Source organism: Oncorhynchus nerka, linkage group LG13 (genome assembly GCF_034236695.1).
Source record: "Oncorhynchus nerka isolate Pitt River linkage group LG13, Oner_Uvic_2.0, whole genome shotgun sequence".
Lineage (NCBI taxonomy): Eukaryota > Metazoa > Chordata > Actinopteri > Salmoniformes > Salmonidae > Oncorhynchus > Oncorhynchus nerka.
In genome coordinates, this window is record NC_088408.1 from 97871489 (window position 1) to 97890788 (window position 19300).

Consider the following 19300-nt stretch of genomic DNA (forward strand, 5'->3'; position numbering starts at 1 on the left):
GCCAGTATGGGGGGCCTTAAGGACAAAAACGGTCCTGTTCGAAATACCAGGGCCGATTTCTGGTCCCAGTCCGCCCCTGAGAGCTGGACCCGGTTTCCCAAAAGCATCTTAATTAAGGCTAAGTTAATCTTAGAACCATATATAATGCTAAACAAGGTTGGAGTATTTTTATATAAATTCAATAAAATACAATAATTTGACACATAAAAGTAAACATCTGTTGAAATCGTACTGTGTACAGACTTCAGGATTGCAATGGTGGCATAGCCTGCTTATGTTGCAATGTATATTGCCTTACCTATAGATCTTGGGTCCATTAAATGGTATGCCCCAAATTCAATATTGAAATGTGCGATTTCAAAATATATTTTTTGTCAAATTAACTAATCATTGTCTTTTGTTGAATTTATTTAACAACATTACAACCTTGCTTATCTAGTCCAATTGTGGCATGATTCCACTATTTTCATCAGTTTCAACGGGGGACTTTTATTTTGATGGCAACCCGCCGATTCCACTACTCTGGTCACGCTAATGTTGTTCATGACACACGTGTAGAGCAGGGGGACATACTGAACTGAGAGGGAGAGTGTGTCGGAATCTGGACATTTTTCGACGGAGCTTCAAAAAGCCATCAGACGACAGCTAGACGTTTAGTTCTGGGAAAAGGAGAACGTTTCAGCGGTCGGGGAAAAAAACGGGTGTCGTATTTCGCTCGTGTAAGTGTATTTATATTGCTCTGTGTGTGTCCGATTTTATCGTGTTGATTTTCTGCTAAGGGTAAATTCTCTGAATCATATCCATCCACATGGTGGTCGAGCCTACAGGGCGATGCCTTCCACAACGCGGGGCCAAAACAGGCCTGGTAAGGGTCAACAACAATAATCATACCATTATTGGGCACAATGTTGCCCATATAGTCTCAACTAGGCTACTCCGGAATACACGGAATGAAACAATTGCTACATTGGTAGGAACGACATTGTTGCGACCAGGGTGAGTTATGTTGGCTATAATAGAGCCACTAGTCCTAATGATAATTAAGTCTAGTCGGTAAATGGCTATAACACGTGTTTGGTTGTCATAGTCTACTAGTCTCATTCCCGCGGCTCTCTTTTTCTCAGCTGGGTGAATATGGGCTGCTGCCTGCTACTGTTATGCTTTAGGCTACTAATGTACCATTTTCTAAACTAGTGTAAACTAAACATTACACAAATGGCGACCGGGGACATTTTAAGTTGCCTAGTCATTGACTGGTCGGGTACGTAACTCGGTGGTGCGAGTAGCCATGATTTCCAGAGTGGAGGTGATCTGTTGTCGAGATGAGCTTTCAGCGTTTATGTGGCGATGCTCTTTCGACGGTCGACCGGACCTGCGCACTGGACTCCCCGGAGTGGCGATAACCCAGCGTTTCCCAAACTCGGTCCCCAGGACCCCAAAACTATATGCACCTTTTGGTTCTCTACACAGCTGATTCACATGATCAAAGCTTGATAGTTGATTAGCTGACATTGCTCGTCCATATATTTATATATTCTTAATGCATTCCTTTACTTACATGTGTGTATTGTGTATATGTTGTGAAATTGTTAGATATCTTACAAGGAGGTAGGAACGTAAGCATTTCGCTAACCCCACACTAACATCTGCTAAACGCGTGTATGTGACCAATACCATTTGTATATAGATTTGAATCAGCTGTGTAGTGCTAGGACAACCTAAACGTTCACACCTCGGGGTCCCGAGGACCGAGTTTTGGGAATCGCTATGATAGCCTATTTCCAAATGTGGTTGACGCATGTGTATGCTTCAAATCACTGCCGCCAGCTGGCCTGTCTCTCTGCCTGTTCCATCATTTGACGACCAGCTGCGAGGTACAGACCTTGTCACTGGATCTCAATCTCTGCAGGGCAACTGGGGGTCCTTATTGTATATTCTATTGTGCAAACTACTTCCCCTACAGCCTCTCTTTTTATAATGCACCCAGGATTGAGTGGTTATTATCAGCCTTTGTGGAGTGGCAGGTATCCTAGTGGTCAGAGTGTTGGGCCAGTAACCGAAAGGTTGCAGGATCGAATCCCCCGAGCTTACAAGGTAAAAATCTGTCGTTCTGCCCCTGAACAAGGCAGTTAACCCCACTGTTCCCCCGGTAGGCCGTCATTGTAAATAAGAATTTGTTTTTAACTGACTTGCCTAGGTCAATAAAAAAACTCTGGGAGTTCATTGATAGAGATCCAATGTAAACATATGTTTCCCATGCCAATAAAGCCCCTCAAATTGAAATAAAAATAGATGGTAGGGATATAGACAGATATACAGACAGAGAAAAGAGGGAGATAGATGGGGGATCTAATAGTGATGTAGGTAGCAATAAGACAACCTAGTTAACGGTTTAACTGGCAGTGATAAGATAGAGGGAGAGGGGGAATGATATGATAGAGAGGGGAGAGAAGGAGAGAGGGGGAATGATACGATAGAGAGGGGGAGAGAAGGAGAGAGAGAGGGGAATGATATGATGGGGTAGAGAGGGGGAATGATACGATAGAGAGGGGGAGAGAAGGAGAGAGAGGGGGAATGATATGATGGGGTAGAGAGGGGAATGATACGATAGAGAGAAGGGGGGAGAGAAGGAGAGAGGGGAATGATATGATGGGGAGAGGGGGAATGATATGATAGAGAGGGGAGAGAAGGAGAGAGAGGGGGAATGATATGATAGAGAGGGGGGAGAAGAAAGAGAGAGGGGGAATGATATGATGGGGGAGAGAGGGGGAATGATACGATAGAGAGGGGGAGAGAAGGAGAGAGAGGGGAATGATATGATGGGGGAGAGGGGGAATGATACGATAGAGAGGGGGAGAGAAGGAGAGAGAGGGGGAATGATATGATGGGGGAGAGGGGAATGATACGATAGAGAGGGGGAGAGAAGGGGAGGGGGAAGGAGAGGAGAGGGGGAATGATATGATAGAGAGGGGGGGGAGAGAAGGAGAGAGGAGGGGGAATGATATGATGGGGGAGAGGGGGAATGATACGATAGAGAGGGGGAGAGAAGGAGAGAGAGGGGGAATGATATGATGGGGGAGAGGGGGAATGATACGAGGGGGAGAGAAGGGGGAGATGATAGGAGAGAGAGGGGGAATGATATGATGGGGGAGAGGGGGAATGATATGATAGAGAGGGGGAGAGAAGGAGAGAGAGGGGGAATGATATGATGGGGAGAGGGGGAATGATACAATAGAGAGGGGAGAGAAGGAGAGAGAGGGGGGATGATATGATGGGGGGAGAGGGGGAATGATACGATAGAGAGGGGGGAGAGAAGGAGAGAGAGGGGGAATGATATGATGGGGAGAGGGGGAATGAAAGCGAGGGGGAGAGAGAGAGGGAGAGAGGGAGAGAGGGGGAATGATATGATAGAGAGGGGGAGAGAAGATAGAGAGGGGGAGGGAATGATATGGGAGGGGAGAGGGGGAATGATATGATAGAGAGGGGGAGAGAGGGGAATGATATGAGAGAGGGGGAATGATATGATGGGGAGAGAGGGGGAATGATATGATAGAGAGGGAGAGAGGGAGGGGGAATGATATGATGGGGAAGAGAGGGGAATGAAACGATGATAGAGAGGGGGAGAAAGAGAGGGGAATGATATGATGGGGGAGAGAGGGGAATGAATGATATGATAGAGAGGGGGGGAGAGAAGGAGAGAGAGGGGGAATGATATGATGGGGGAGAGGGGGAATGATATGATAGAGAGGGGGAGAGAGAGGGGGAATGATATGATGGGGTAGAGAGAGGGGGAATGATATGATAGAGAGGGGGAATGGGGGAGAGAAGGAGAGAGAGGGGAATGATATGATGGGGAGAGGGGGAATGATACGATAGAGAGGGGGAGAGAAGGAGATGGGGAGAGAGGGGGAATGATATGATAGAGAGGGGAGAGAAGGAGAGAGAGGGGAATGATATGATAGAGAGGGGGAGAGAAGGAAAGAGGGGGAATGATATGATGGGGTAGAGAGGGGGAATGATATGATAGAGAGGGGAGAGAAGGAAAGAGAGGGGGAATGATATGATGGGGTAGAGAGGGGAATGATATGATAGAGAGGGGGAGAGAAGGAGAGAGAGATGGGGGAATGATATGATGGGGTAGAGAGGGGGAATGATATGATAGAGAGGGGGAGAGAAGGAGAGAGAGGGGGAATGATATGATGGGGTAGAGAGGGGGAATGATATGATAGAGAGGGGGAGAGAAGGAGAGAGGGAATGAGAGGGGGAATGATATGATGGGGGGGAATGATACGATAGAGGGGAGAGGGGAGAGAAGGATGGGGAGAGGGGGAATGATATGATGGGGAGAGAGGGGGAATGATACGATAGAGAGGGGGAGAGAAGGGGGAATGATGAGAGAGGGGGAATGATATGATGGGAGAGAGGGGGAATGATACGATAGAGAGGGGGAGAGAAGAGAGGGGAGAGAGGGGGAATGATATGATGGGGTAGAGAGGGGGAATGATACGATAGAGAGGGGGAGAGAAGGAGAGAGAGGGGGAATGATATGATGGGGTAGAGAGGGGGAATGATACGATAGAGAGCGGGAGAGAAGGAGAGAGAGGGGGAATGATATGATGGGGAGAGGGGGAATGATATGATGGGGGAGAGAGGGGAATGATACGATAGAGAGGGGGAGAGAAGGAGAGAGAGGGGGAATGATATGATGGGGGGAGAGGGGGAATGATACGATAGAGAGGGGGAGAGAAGGAGAGAGAGGGGGAATGATACGATAGAGAGGGGGAGAGAAGGAGAGAGAGGGGGAATGATATGATGGGGGAGAGAGGGGGAATGAAACGATAGAGAGGGGAGAGAAGGAGAGAGAGGGGGAATGATATGATGGGGGAGAGAGGGGGAATGATATGAGAGGGGGAATGATACGATAGAGAGGGGAGAGAAGGAGAGAGAGGGGGAATGATATGATGGGGAGAGAGGGGGAATGATATGAGAGAGGGGGAATGATACGATAGAGAGGGGGGAGAGAAGGAGAGAGAGGGGGAATGATACGATAGAGAGGGGAGAGAAGGAGAGAGAGGGGGGAATGATATGATACGAATGTGAGAGAGGGGGAAATATACGAATGTGAGAGAGGGGGAAATTATACGAATGTGAGAGAGGGGGAAATTATACGAATGTGAGAGAGGGGGAAATTATACGAATGTGAGAGAGGGGGAAATTATACGAATGTGAGAGAGGGGGAAATTATACGATAGTGAGAGAGGGGGAAATGATACGATAGTGAGAGAGGGGGAAATGATACGATAGTGAGAGAGGGGGGAAATGATACGATAGTGAGAGAGGGGGGAAATGATACGATAGTGAGAGAGGGGGGAAATTATACGATAGTGAGAGAGGGGGGAATTATGTGATAGTGAGAGAGAGAATACTATAGGTGGAGAGGGAGGGAGTGATACGATTGGGAGAGAGGAGAGGGAGGTTTCACACAGTCCTGTTTTACTGAGTATTACTGAGTAACCTATGGGTGCTGGCAAAAGGAGTGCGCTAGTATGCAAGGAATGGAGTGTTATTTAGGATGCTGACATAGTGTTGTGTCGGAGTGCCGCATTAACATCTGCTAACCATGTGTATGTGACAAATACAATTTGATTTGAGTTGCATATAGGGCCAGTAATGACTGTGGGAGAGGATAGAGCAGGGCAATAGGGCCAGTAATGACTGTGGGAGAGGATAGAGCAGGGCAATAAGGCCAGTAATGACTGTGGGAGGATAGAGAGCAGGCCAGTAATGACAGGATAGAGCAGGGCAATAAGGACAGTAATGACTGTGGGAGAGGATAGAGCAGGGCAGGATAAGGACAGTAATGACTGTGGGAGAGGATAGAGCAGGGAAATAAGGACAGTAATGACTGTGGGAGAGGATAGAGCAGGGCAATAGGGCAGTAATGACAGTAATGACTGTGGGAGAGGATAGAGCAGGGCAATAAGGCCAGCAGGATAAGGACAGTAATGACTGTGGGAGAGGATAGAGCAGGGCAATAGGGCCAGTAATGACTGTGGGAGAGGATAGAGCAGGGCAATAAGGCCAGTAATGACTGTGGGAGAGGATAGAGCAGGGCAATAGGGCCAGTAATGACTGTGGGAGAGGATAGAGCAGGGCAATAGGGCCAGTAATGACTGCATGGGTAATGACTGTGGGAGAGGATAGAGCAGGGCAGGGGTAATGACTGTGGGAGAGGATAGAGCAGGGCAATAAGGACAGTAATGACTGTGGGAGAGGATAGAGCAGGGCCAGTAATGAGGGCCAGGGCAATAATGACTGTGGGAGAGGATAGAGCAGGGCAATAGGGCCAGTAATGACTGTGGGAGAGGATAGAGCAGGGCAATAGGGCCAGTAATGACTGTGGGAGAGGATAGAGCAGGGCAATAGGCCAGTAATGACTGTGGGAGAGGATAGAGCAGGGCAATAAGGCCAGTAATGACTGTGGGAGAGGATAGAGCAGGGCAATAAGGCCAGTAATGACTGTGGGAGAGGATAGAGCAGGGCAATAGGGCCAGTAATGACTGTGGGAGAGGATAGAGCAGGGCAATAAGGCCAGTAATGACTGTGGGAGAGGATAGAGCAGGGCAATAGGGCCAGTAATGACTGTGGGAGAGGATAGAGCAGGGCAATAGGGCCAGTAATGACTGTGGGAGAGGATAGAGCAGGGCAATAAGGCCAGTAATGACTGTGGGAGAGGATAGAGCAGGGCAATAGGGCCAGTAATGACTGTGGGAGAGGATAGAGCAGGGCAATAAGGCCAGTAATGACTGTGGGAGAGGATAGAGCAGGGCAATAGGGCCAGTAATGACTGTGGGAGAGGATAGAGCAGGGCAATAAGGACAGTAATGACTGTGGGAGAGGATAGAGCAGGGCAATAAGGCCAGTAATGACTGTGGGAGAGGATAGAGCAGGGCAATAGGGCCAGTAATGACTGTGGGAGAGGATAGAGCAGGGCAATAAGGACAGTAATGACTGTGGGAGAGGATAGAGCTGTAGGGAGTAAGGATGGGAGAGGATAGAGCAGGGCAATAGGGCCAGTAATGACTGTGGGAGAGGATAGAGCAGGGCAATAGGGCCAGTAATGACTGTGGGAGAGGATAGAGCAGGGCAATAGGGCCAGTAATGACTGTGGGAGAGGATAGCGCAGGGCAATAGGGACAGTAATGACTGTGGGAGAGGATAGAGCAGGGCAATAGGGCCAGTAATGACTGTGGGAGAGGATAGAGCAGGGCAATAGGGCCAGTAATGACTGTGGGAGAGGATAGAGCAGGGCAATAGGGCCAGTAATGACTGTGGGAGAGGATAGAGCAGGGCAATAAGGACAGTAATGACTGTGGGAGGGAGAGGGCAATAGGGCCATATGGGGAGGAGCAGGGCAATAAGGCCAGTAATGACTGTGGGAGAGGATCAGTAATGACTGTGGGAGGATAGGGCAATAGGGACAGTAATGACTGTGGGAGAGGATATAGCAGGGCAATAGGGCCAGTAATGACTGTGGGAGAGGATACAGCAGGGCAATAGGGCCAGTAATGACTGTGGGAAGGATAGACAGGGCAATAGGGCCAGTAATGACTGTGGGAGAGGATAGCGCAGGGCAATAGGGACAGTAATGACTGTGGAGAGGATAGAGCAGGGCAATAGGGCCAGTAATGACTGTGGGAGAGGATATAGCAGGGCAATAGGGCCAGTAATGACTGTGGGAGAGGATAGAGCAGGGCAATAGGGCCAGTAATGACTGTGGGAGAGGATAGAGCAGGGCAATAAGGACAGTAATGACTGTGGGAGAGGATAGAGCAGGGCAATAGGGCCAGTAATGACTGTGGGAGAGGATAGAGCAGGGCAATAAGGCCAGTAATGACTGTGGGAGAGGATAGAGCAGGGCAATAGGGCCAGTAATGACTGTGGGAGAGGATAGCGCAGGGCAATAGGGACAGTAATGACTGTGGGAGAGGATATAGCAGGGCAATAGGGCCAGTAATGACTGTGGGAGAGGATAGAGCAGGGCAATAGGGCCAGTAATGACTGTGGGAGAGGATAGAGCAGGGCAATAGGGCCAGTAATGACTGTGGGAGAGGATAGCGCAGGGCAATAGGGACAGTAATGACTGTGGGAGAGGATAGAGCAGGGCAATAGGGCCAGTAATGACTGTGGGAGAGGATATAGCAGGGCAATAGGGCCAGTAATGACTGTGGGAGAGGATAGAGCAGGGCCATGCAGAGCTTGGCTGGTTTTCCTCTATGCAGAGTCTTAATGAATGAAGGTATGACCGGCATTATGATGAGATAGTAGATTAACTTCTCTGTTTACTATCATGCTCTCTTAGACACACACACACACACACACACACACACACACACACACACACACACACACACACACACACACACACACACACACATCCCCCAAGGTACACACACACACATCCCCCAAGGTACACACACACACCAGGGTTTCTGTTGGCCTGTAAATGCTTGTTTTTGGCTGATTTTTAAATTAAAAGCTGATAGATAAATTGTCCGGGGCTGCCTATCATACACCCTGAATTCACACTTCAGCACCATTCTCTCACTCCTTGTGTGCATGCTGCTGCTGAGAGAGGGGGGAGCCTTGGCCTAGGCTACCATTGATTGCGAAGACGAAGGCCTTTTCCACTGAAGTTAAAACAAAAGTTAGAGAATATGGTCCTATATGTAAAAAAAAAAAACCTACAAGGGGAATTCCCTTTGTTTTTATATTGTAGTGGACAGAAATGAGAAGACCGTTGGCAAGGCTGTATGCAGGCTACTGCAACTCGCTATTCAAGTAGGATGCAATTTTGGAACTTTAGTTTATAATAATATTATGTTTATTATTATTTATTATTGCATGTCTATTTAATTATTCTTAACCAGTTCTTTAAATATGCTAAACGTGTTTTTGTTTAATTCTTGCTGAGACATTTTCGTTGGCTAAATGAAGTTCCGTCTTGTCTTTTTTAATTGTGTGTCTCCGTATTTAGAGGCTTTGAAGCCATTGGTCGGCCATATTGGCACATTATCATTATTATTATTATATACACTATTTCAATTAAATGTTTCATAGACAAAATGACATTACATTTCTATTGTTGTAGTGATATTTTAAGGAAAAAGTTTTTATGGACTTTATATATTTTGTTTAGCTAATATAATTTAAATTATGTATTAAAGTCTCTGTACTATAATAAATGTGGCTAAAATGAATGCAGGCGTTAATGAATGAATTTCTATAGATTTCACAAATTATTATTATTTTGAACGGTGGGGGAGTACCAAGATGGAGGTGCGGTGGCTTCAACAACAGCGCCTCCTATCAGTCATCTAGTGTATTTATACATTTTTGTAACATTTTTTTTATTATTTATGTTGAGCCATTTTTCTTGTCTGAATTTATGTTTGCAACTGTAAAGTTGTGTTTACTGCAAAATTATAGCCGGCTCGTATTTTCCCTGTAGACAATGGTGTGACTTACTTTGTTTTGTATTATTGTGGTCCTCTGTAGGTCAGTTGGTAGTGCATGGTGCTTGTTTTGTATTATTGTGGTCCTCTGTAGGTCAGTTGGTAGTGCATGGTGCTTGTTTTGTATTATTGTGGTCCTCTGTAGGTCAGTTGGTAGTGCATGGTGCTTGTTTTGTATTAATGTGGTCCTCTGTAGGTCAGTTGGTAGTGCATGGTGCTTGTTTTGTATTATTGTGGTCCTCTGTAGGTCAGTTGGTAGTGCATGGTGCTTGTTTTGTATTATTGTGGTCCTCTGTAGGTCAGTTGGTAGTGCATGGTGCTTGTTTTGTATTATTGTGGTCCTCTGTAGGTCAGTTGGTAGTGCATGGTGCTTGTTTTGTATTATTGTGGTCCTCTGTAGGTCAGTTGGTAGTGAAACGCGGTTGTGTGTCCCGATCTCTCTGACCTACTCTTCTATGTATCATTTTGTAAATATTTTCTGTTAATAGTTCAAAAGAGTTTATTGCAATGTACTGGCCTCCTACTCGTTGTCTTTCTGCTGCTCATAGAGATCAATAGTATTGGTGTCTTTTTTTCAGTAGGCACTAACTCAGCCATGTGGCTCCTTGGTCAAAGCCTATGGGGATTATTTTATTTTTAAAAATAAAATATGAAAATAAGGTCTGTGGTAAACACAGGATCAGGAGACCTTAAACGTTTCGTTGGGTTGTTCGCCAACGAACGGCTAATTTTCAACAGATCTTTTAGGTGAACAGAATGTCATCACATCTGTCAAAGAGCCGTTCATTTGGCTCCTACTGCTTTTTGGCGATTTTGTTATTTTTATTTATTTAAAAAATAATCATTTAGTTTGCAAATAAATGATGACAACATTGGATGAAGATGTTAAATCCTCACCACAGGAAATGATAGGTAGTGAAGAGAGCCTCATTCTGGTGTAAAATATAGAAACTAATGTCATAATAACAATATGTTATTAAACATGTTTATATAGGTTTTACTGATGTGATTTAAAGTGTCGACAATGGAGTAATCAACTGCTGCTTTCTGTTTATTAAAGCCCATATTTAATACCTGCTTCATTCTTCAGTCATTCTTGTGGTGGCAGGTTGCCTAGCGGTTAGAGGGGGGGAGGCTGGTAGCCTAGCGGTTAGAGGGGGAGGCTGGTAGCCTAGCGGTTAGAGGGGGAGGCTGGTAGCCTGGCGGTTAGAGGGGAGGCTGGTAGCCTAGCGGTTAGCCTGGGGGAGGCTGGTAGCCTAGCGGTTAGAGGGGAGGCAGGTAGCCTAGCGGTTAGAGGGGGAGGCAGGTAGCCTAGCGGTTAGAGAGGGGGAGGCAGGTAGGCTGGCGGTTAGAGAGGGGAGGCTGGTAGCCTGGAGGTTAGAGGGGAGGCTGGTAGCCTAGCGGTTAGAGGGGGGAGGCTGGTAGCCTAGCGGTTAGAGGGGAGGCAGGTAGCCTGGCGAGCCTAGCGGTTAGAGGGGGCAGGTAGCCTGGCGAGCCTGGCGGTTAGAGGGGGAGGCTGGTAGCCTAGCGGTTAGAGGGGGAGGCAGGTTGCCTGGCGAGCCTAGCGGTTAGAGGGGAGGCAGGTTGCCTGGCGAGCCTAGCGGTTAGAGGGGGGAGGCAGGTTGCCTGGCGAGCCTAGCGGTTAGAGGGGAGGCAGGTAGCCTGGCGGTTAGAGGGGGGGCAGGTAGCCTAGCGGTTAGAGGGGGAGGCAGGTAGCCTAGCGGTTAGAGGGGAGGCAGGTAGCCTAGCGGTTAGAGGGGAGGCAGGTAGCCTAGCGGTTAGAGGGGGAGGCAGGTAGCCTGGCGGTTAGAGGGGGGGGAGGGCAGGTAGCCTGGCGGTTAGAGGGGGAGGCAGGTAGCCTGGCGAGCCTAGGGGTTAGAGGGGAGGCAGGTAGCCTGGCGAGCCTGGGGTTAGTGGGGGAGGCAGGTAGCCTGGCGGTTAGAGGGGGAGGCAGGTAGCCTGGCGGTTAGAGGGGGAGGCAGGTAGCCTGGCGGTTAGAGGGGTGAGGCAGGTAGCCTGGCGGTTAGAGGGGGAGGCAGGTAGCCTGGCGGTTAGAGGGGCGGCAGGTAGCCTGGCGGTTAGAGGGGCGGCAGGTAGCCTGGCGGTTAGAGGGGGGGAGGCAGGTAGCCTGGCGGTTAGAGGGGGGGAGGCAGGTAGCCTGGCGGTTAGAGGGGGGCGGCAGGTAGCCTGGTGGTTAGAGCGTTGAGCCAGCAACCGAAAGGTTGCTAGATCGAATTCCCGAGCTGACAAGGTAAAATAAAAGCAGTCGTTCCCCTGAAACAAGGCAGTTAACCCACTGTTCCTAGGCCATCATTGTAAATAAGAATTTGTTCTTAACTGACTTGCCTAGTAAAATAAAGGTTACGTTTAAACCCTACCGAATATCAAACATCCTGCCCCCTTCCCTGACAGTCCCACCCACTAGTGATTGATTGACAGGACAAACTGTTAGAGAATTCACCCGAGTTACAAAACGACACATTGCTTCTTCTTTTTTTACCCAAAGTGTCCACAGCAGCTGAGCCAATCAAATTTGAAGAACAAACATCATGGCAATTGATATCTTGCAGTAAAGGTTATTTTACATAGAAAATATTCCTTGTCATATAGGCCTCGACCAGTGGTTCCCTACCAGGGGTACTAAGGGCCCCTGGGGGTACTTGGTCTCTCCACGGGGCGTACTAGAGCCCCTGGGGGTACTTGGTCTCTCCACAGGGGGTACTAGGGCCCCTGGGGGTACTTGGTCTCTCCACAGGGGGTACTAGGGCCCCTGGGGGTACTTGCTCTCCACAGGAGGTACTAGGACCCCTGAGGGTACTTGGTCTCTCCACAGGGGGTACTAGGACCACTGAGGGTACTTGGTCTCTCCACAGGGGGTACTTTAGAAGACTCATGAGACAATAGGCATACTGGTAAAATGTACATGAGTGGGTTCTCCGGTCAGAGCAACATTTAGTTGGTGGTACAGTAAGCAAAAAAAGGTTGGGAACCCCTGGCCTAGACAATATCCGAACTGACTTACACCAGATTCATACATTTTCGGTCATTCAACAGCTAATATATATTTTTTTACCAATCCTTCGAGGTAACATATTAATTCATTGAACTAACTGTGTATTTTACTGGTGGAATCAAGGCATTAGAATGTACCAGAGGTCACAAAAAAATAATAATAGAGGTCGTTTCAGCAAATGTCTGTGTTTGACCCAGTTAGGTACCCGTAGCTAGGACTATACCAGTGTTCTGTTCTGCTTTTCCTGTCACTCTGCTCTAGTTTTGGCTCAGGTTCTTCAGCTTGTTCTAGTCTCGGCCCAGTTACCCCGTGGCCAGGTTGTCATTAGCCCTGATCCTGTGTTCTTTCCTGGTAGAATGTGTATTGAAGCATTGTGACACACAGTGTCTGTCTGTTCTCGTGCCCTGCTGTAAACTATGCTAATGACTATGGGGCTTAGCTTACCAACAAACTATGAGCTACTGTGATTGTAGCTATGGACTGATCCGACCCCCCCTCGGCCTCAGCCTCACTCTCCAACCCACTGGATGGGTTTTACACCGAGTCACACAGTCTGACGGAATTGTTTGTTTGGTATTGAGTTATTATATTGCTGCTTTTAGTCATGTAGTCATTTAGGAGCAGAAAGAGAAGATTGCTGGGGCAAGAAGGAGGTTGGCACGTACCTGTTCCAGAAACAAGCCTTTAGAGCAAAGCTTTTCAACCCTGTTCCTGGAGAGCTATCGTCCTGTAGGTTCTCACTCCAACCCTGTTCCTGGAGAGCTACTGTCCTGTAGGTTCTCACTCCAACCCTGTTCCTGGAGAGAAACTGTCCTGTAGGTTCTCACTCCAACCCTGTTCCTGGAGAGCTATCGTCCTGTAGGTTCTCACTCCAACCCTGTTCCTGGAGAGCTACTGTCCTGTGGGTTCTCACTCTAACCCTGTTCCTGGAGAGCTACTGTCCTGTAGGTTCTCACTCCAACCCTGTTCCTGGAGAGCTACTGTCCTGTGGGTTCTCACTCTAACCCTGTTCCTGGAGAGCTACTGTCCTGTAGGTTCTCACTCCAACCCTGTTCCTGGAGAGATGCCCTCCCGTAGGTTCTCACTCCAACCCTGTTCCTGGATAGATGCCCTCCCGTAGGTTCTCACTCCAACCCTGTTCCTGGAGAGAGACCCTCTTGTAGATTTTCACTTCAACCCCAGTTGTATAACTAACCAAATTCATCTTTTCAACTAGCTAATTATTAGAATCAGATACGCTAGATTAGGGTTGGAGTGAGAACCTACAGGACGATAGCTCTCCAGGAACATGGTTGGAGAGCCCTGTCCTAGAATCTAGAGATCTGAGAGGATTGAACAGTTGTGAGCAATGTGGCAAAACATTCCACCTAGCCTGTCAAAGGGCAAGGTGCCATGCAGCCAACCAGTATAGCTTGTAGCTCAGGCTAGCCAACCAGTATAGCTTGTAGCTCAGGCTAGCCAACCAGTATAGCTTGTAGCTCAGGCTAGCCCTTGTGAACCAGGAAGTGGTCAGAATGGGAGGATAGGTGTGAGAACCCTTGACTGTACAGTATGAAGATGGGGCTAAAACTGCTTCCTCCAATAGAAATCCCCGATCACACTTGTTGATGTCATGGCAACGTAGGCTAGCTAAACTCATGCGTAGAAACACGTCGTCGGCTCTACCGCCCGGGTCGCGCCGAACTGCGCATGTGCAGGCCGTCAAATCAAAAAGGCAGTCCTTTCGATATCAAGTTGTTATGTTTGTTGACAAAAATGAAAACGTGTCAGTTTGTCACTTTCACAAGGTTGGAGTAATAACATGTTAAAACTAGTGAGGACGTCGTCTCCAGTCTCGGTGGCGTCTTTCCATTTGGAGAATATTAACTATGGGAGAATTCTTCACTTCTCTCATTGACTTGTCAAACCCTGGTGTGGTCTGTTTTTGTCTGTTTCGCAAGTGTTCCCAAAAGCTGGGAGAGGTCGGGTTGTTTAGACAGGTGTGTTTCTCTACAGGTTCAGAGAGGCTACAGAGGATTTAAAGGGATACTTCAGGATTTTGGCAGTCAGATGAATTCGCAGATAAAAAAATAAAAAAAGTCTCCGCATCCAGTAGGAAGGAAGTTAGTGGTCGTCCAGTTATGGCGCTATCTACTAGGATGCTAGCAGTTACCATAGACTTCAAGTCATTGCGCTAACACTAGTTAGCAATTGTGCTAACTCTAGTGAGGAACTATCTTCAAACTGCACACAGAGACATACAAATGGTATCCACGAGTTCCATCTGACTCATTTATAAAGGGCCAAAATCCTGAAATATCCCTTTTAAGGGCGTGTGAAGAACATGAAGTGTGTGTGTGTGTGTGTAAAGCAGCAGGTTCCATGTAAGGAGGACATGCAGGCTGGATGGCTTTTTGGTCTCTGGTCACCCTCATGTGACACGGCTATTTCTAGACCCATCTCCCCCCTCTCCGTCTCCCCCCTCTCCGTCTCCCCCCTCTCTGTCTCCCCCCTCTCCATCTCACCCCTCTCCATCTCACCCCTCTCCTTCTCACCCCTCACCCTGTAGCTATGGAGAAAAACACAGATATGTTCTACCTCTGGGCATGGCTGTTGTTTTTTTTCGTGCTCCGCTGGTGACGTGCATGTTATAATCTATAGGGCTGGAGACGTGTTATAATCTATAGGGCTGGTGACATGTTATAATCTATAGGGCATGTTATAATCTATAGGGCTGGTGACGTGTTATAATCTATAGGGCTGGTAACGTGTTATAATCTATAGGGCTGGTAACATGCATCTGTTATAATCTATAGGGCTGGTGACGTGCATCTGTTATAATCTATAGGGCTGGTAACGTGCATCTGTTATAATCTATAGGGCTGGTGACATGTTATAATCTATAGGGCTGGTGACATGTTATAATCTATAGGCTGGTGATGTGTTATAATCTATAGGGCTGGTGACATGTTATAATCTATAGGGCATGTTATAATCTATAGGGCATGTTATAATCTATAGGGCTGGTAACATGTTATAATCTATAGGGCTGGTGACGTGTTATAATCTATGGGGCTGGTGACATGTTATAATCTATAGGGCTGGTAACATGTTATAATCTATAGGGCTGGTGACGTGTTATAATCTATAGGGCTGGTGACATGTTATAATCTATAGGGCTGGTAACATGTTATAATCTATAGGGCTGGTAACATGTTATAATCTATAGGGCTGGTAACATGTTATAATCTATAGGGCTGGTAACATGTTATAATCTATAGGGCTGGTGACATGTTATAATCTATAGGGCTGGTGACATGTTATAATCTATAGGGCTGGTGACGTGTTATAATCTATAGGGCTGGTAACATGTTATAATCTATAGGGCTGGTAACATGTTATAATCTATAGGGCTGGTAACGTGCATCTGTTATAATCTATAGGGCTGGTAACATGTTATAATCTATAGGGCTGGTGACATGTTATAATCTATAGGGCTGGTGTCGTGTTATAATCTATAGGGCTGGTGACATGTTATAATCTATAGGGCTGGTGACATGTTATAATCTATAGGGCTGGTGACATGTTATAATCTATAGGGCTGGTGACATGTTATAATCTATAGGGCTGGTGACATGTTATAATCTATAGGGCTGGTAACGTGTTATAATCTATGGGGCTGGTAACATGTTATAATCTATAGGGCTGGTGACGTGTTATAATCTATAGGGCTGGTAACATGTTATAATCTATAGGGCTGGTAACATGTTATAATCTATAGGGCTGGTGACATGTTATAATCTATAGGGCTGGTGACATGTTATAATCTATAGGGCTGGTGACGTGTTATAATCTATAGGGCTGGTAACGTGTTATAATCTATAGGGCTGGTGACATGTTATAATCTATAGGGCTGGTGACATGTTATAATCTATAGGGCTGGTGACATGTTATAATCTATAGGGCTGGTGACATGTTATAATCTATAGGGCTGGTGACATGTTATAATCTATAGGGCTGGTGACGTGCATCTGTTATAATCTATAGGGCTGGTAACGTGCATCTGTTATAATCTATAGGGCTGGTGACATGTTATAATCTATAGGGCTGGTAACATGTTATAATCTATAGGGCATGTTATAATCTATAGGGCTGGTGACATGTTATAATCTATAGGGCTGGTGACATGTTATAATCTATAGGGCTGGTAACATGTTATAATCTATAGGGCTGGTAACATGTTATAATCTATAGGGCTGGTGACGTGTTATAATCTATAGGGCTGGTGACGTGTTATAATCTATAGGGCTGGTAACATGTTATAATCTATAGGGCTGGTGACATGTTATAATCTATAGGGCTGGTAACGTGCATCTGTTATAATCTATAGGGCTGGTAACATGCATCTGTTATAATCTATAGGGCTGGTAACGTGCATCTGTTATAATCTATAGGGCTGGTAACATGTTATAATCTATAGGGCTGGTGACATGTTATAATCTATAGGGCATGTTATAATCTATAGGGCTGGTGACATGTTATAATCTATAGGGCTGGTAACATGTTATAATCTATAGGGCTGGTGACATGTTATAATCTATAGGGCATGTTATAATCTATAGGGCTGGTGACATGTTATAATCTATAGGGCTGGTGACATGTTATAATCTATAGGGCTGGTGACATGTTATAATCTATAGGGCTGGTAACATGTTATAATCTATAGGGCATGTTATAATCTATGCATGACTGTTATAATCTATAGGGCTGGTAACATGTTATAATGCATCTGTTATAATCTATAGTGCTGGTGACATGCATCTGTTATAATCTATAGGGCTGGTGACATGCATCTGTTATAATCTATAGGGCTGGTAACGTGTTATAATCTATAGGGCTGGTGACATGTTATAATCTATAGGGCTGGTAACATGTTATAATCTATAGGGCTGGTGACATGCATCTGTTATAATCTATAGGGCTGGTGACATGCATCTGTTATAATCTATAGGGCTGGTAACATGTTATAATCTATAGGGCTGGTGACATGTTATAATCTATAGGGCTGGTGACATGTTATAATCTATAGGGCTGGTAACATGTTATAATCTATAGGGCTGGTAACATGTTATAATCTATAGGGCTGGTAACATGTTATAATCTATAGGGCTGGTGACATGCATCTGTTATAATCTATAGGGCTGGTGACATGCATCTGTTATAATCTATAGGGCTGGTGACATGCATCTGTTATAATCTATAGGGCTGGTAACATGTTATAATCTATAGGGCTGGTGACATGTTATAATCTATAGGGCTGGTAACATGTTATAACGCATGTTATAATCTATAGGGCTGGTGACATGTTATAATCTATAGGGCTGGTAACATGTTATAATCTATAGGGCTGGTAACATGTTATAATCTATAGGGCATCTGTTATAATCTATAGGGCTGGTGACATGCATCTGTTATAATCTATAGGGCTGGTGACATGCATCTGTTATAATCTATAGGGCTGGTGACATGTTATAATCTATAGGGCTGGTGACATGTTATAATCTATAGGGCTGGTAACATGTTATAATCTATAGGGCTGGTAACATGTTATAATCTATAGGGCTGGTAACATGTTATAATCTATAGGGCTGGTGACATGCATCTGTTATAATCTATAGGGCTGGTGACATGCATCTGTTATAATCTATAGGGCTGGTGACATGCATCTGTTATAATCTATAGGGCTGGTGACATGCATCTGTTATAATCTATAGGGCTGGTAACATGTTATAATCTATAGGGCTGGTAACATGTTATAATCTATAGGGCTGGTAACATGTTATAATCTATAGGGCATGTTATAATCTATAGGGCTGGTGACATGTTATAATCTATAGGGCTGGTAACATGTTATAATCTATAGGGCTGGTGACATGTTATAATCTATAGGGCTGGTAACGTGCATCTGTTATAATCTATAGGGCTGGTGACATGTTATAATCTATAGGGCTGGTGACGTGTTATAATCTATAGGGCTGGTGACATGTTATAATCTATAGGGCTGGTGACATGTTATAATCTATAGGGCTGGTGACATGTTATAATCTATAGGGCTGGTAACATGTTATAATCTATAGGGCTGGTAACATGTTATAATCTATAGGGCTGGTAACATGTTATAATCTATAGGGCTGGTAACGTGCATCTGTTATATGGTGTAATCTGTGGACCTGGGGGGGGGTAGATCCCCAATCCATTAGATTTCTGCCGCTACTGTGGGTACAATTCCCGTGGGGATCACATACACACGCTGAAAATGTCAAGTAAATGCCGTACCGAGCTGAGCCATAATTTTAACTAGGCAAGTCAGTTAAGAACAAATTCTTATTTTCAATGATGGCCTAGTGGGGTTAACTGCCTTGTTCAGGGGCAGAATGACAGATTTGTACCTTGTCAGCTCAGGGATTTGATCTGGCAACCTTTCGGTTACTAGTCCAACGCTCTAACCACTAGGCCATGCTGCCGCCCCAGTACTTGAGTCCCCCAGATCGGATGTGTTAGGGACGCCCCATACTGCACCGAGCCAAGCTGTACTGGACTGGTTACACCCCCACCATAGTTACTGGGTCTGTGCTGAAGAGGGCAATAATGAAAAGAAAATGTCTGAGCCAACGCATTACGTTTCGGGTCAGCACGACAGTTAGAAAATGGTCTCTTGGATTGGCTAAAATTGGACTGGAGAAAATGACACATCCAGTGGCGCTGGTGTGATATCCTCAAGTAGTCAGGCAAC

General features: G+C 46.1%; 1 protein-coding gene across 1 annotated transcript in view; it reads left to right on the top strand.

Moving 5' to 3' along the window:
- Positions 1-506: 506 nt before the first annotated feature.
- The window catches only part of LOC115124684 (sodium-dependent phosphate transporter 2), a 127764-nt gene continuing 108970 nt past the window's right edge, over positions 507-19300 (top strand). Inside the window, exon 1 of the mRNA XM_065026890.1 lies at positions 507-719. The gene's annotated coding sequence lies outside the window, so the exon portion shown is untranslated. The remainder of the gene's footprint in view (positions 720-19300) is intronic.